This window comes from Capsicum annuum, unplaced genomic scaffold (assembly GCF_002878395.1).
Source record: "Capsicum annuum cultivar UCD-10X-F1 unplaced genomic scaffold, UCD10Xv1.1 ctg53752, whole genome shotgun sequence".
Classification (NCBI taxonomy): domain Eukaryota; kingdom Viridiplantae; phylum Streptophyta; class Magnoliopsida; order Solanales; family Solanaceae; genus Capsicum; species Capsicum annuum.
In genome coordinates, this window is record NW_025861882.1 from 2,066 (window position 1) to 3,393 (window position 1,328).

Sequence of the window (1,328 nt, forward strand, 5' to 3'; positions counted from 1 at the left end):
TTTCTTTTAAAAATATAAAAATGAAAATTAAATAATAATTAATTCTTACCTAATTAACCAACTTTTTCTAAAAGAACACGTGTCATATTTTAAGGTTACCACTTGGCTTATTGTAGAGGCTTTGTCCTCTCTTTTTAATAATATATAGATTTAAGATATTTTTGAGCAAAAAACTAACAAAGATTATTTTTGCTCTATTTCGGATAATTCAAGAGCAATTTTTGGCTCTTTTCCGTTAAATAAATAAAAATACATCGTGTAATGTCTAATAACTTCAATTTCTAGATTGAATAGTCCCTTTTATCTTTCATTCTTAGAAAGTTTATAGATGACTATTCTCACATCGTATTAAATCAGTATAATTTTAAAAAAAAAAAAAAAACGCTCACATTAAATTAACTTTTCTTTTCAGCTATCAATACGTGACTCGGATTGTACTTCCTAACAACTACCTTTTCATAGCTAACAAGAAAGGACCAAAGGCAACTTCCACTAAAGTTCATTGATTATTCATAGATGTTTCAAGGAAATTACTCCTCCATCGAATTCAAATTTCACAATTTAATTTATCTTTGAGTCTTTTCCAAGTAATTTAAAGTCATTTTACTCATTATTACCTACTATATATCTTTCATAATAAAGTCTATAAATTAAACTGCAAAACTCAAACATTGAACCTCACCAATCTTCATCAATAGACGCAGAACTAAGATTTTAAGTTTATGGGTTCTGAATTCAAGTAAAGGTATCGTTTACTAAGTTTTAAATAAATTGTGTAGACATATAGTAAGTTGATTTTTAAACAAAAATACTCTTTTAAATTATGTATACATAGCAAGTTGATTTCTAAACAAAAATACTCTTGTAAATTTTGTATACATAGCAAGTTGATTTTTAAACAAAAATATTCTTGTGAATTATGCATACATAGTAAGTGATTTTTAAACAAAAATGTTCTATTAGTATACATCATGTATACATAGTAAGTTGATTTTTAAGCAGATATACAAAGTTTGAGCCAAAGTTGCTGAATTCTGCCGAACCTGATCATCATCATTAGAAGACGAATAGGAAGAGGAAGAACTATGGTAGCTCACAGCGATCGAGCAAATCCATCAGAAACCGTAGCATGTCATTCATCGTCAATGATATACATTTTCCTTTTGATGGCATTTAACATTTTCGGGACAATCTATAGAGCGTATATTCACGAGCAGTATTCACTCTTAGCTTTCATCTTATTCGTATATATCACCTTCTTTTTACTAGTGTATCTCTCGTATGTATATCGTGGTTTTTCATCGAAGGAAAAGTCATTGCATAAGGAC

General features: G+C 28.3%; 1 long non-coding RNA gene across 1 annotated transcript; it reads left to right on the top strand.

The window, feature by feature from the left end:
- Window positions 1–593: 593 nt before the first annotated feature.
- On the top strand, window positions 594–1,327 carry LOC124893095. The gene is made up of 2 exons (XR_007050549.1): window positions 594–745; window positions 1,003–1,327. It is a non-coding gene; the product is annotated as an uncharacterized LOC124893095 (long non-coding RNA).
- Window position 1,328: the final 1 nt, after the last annotated feature.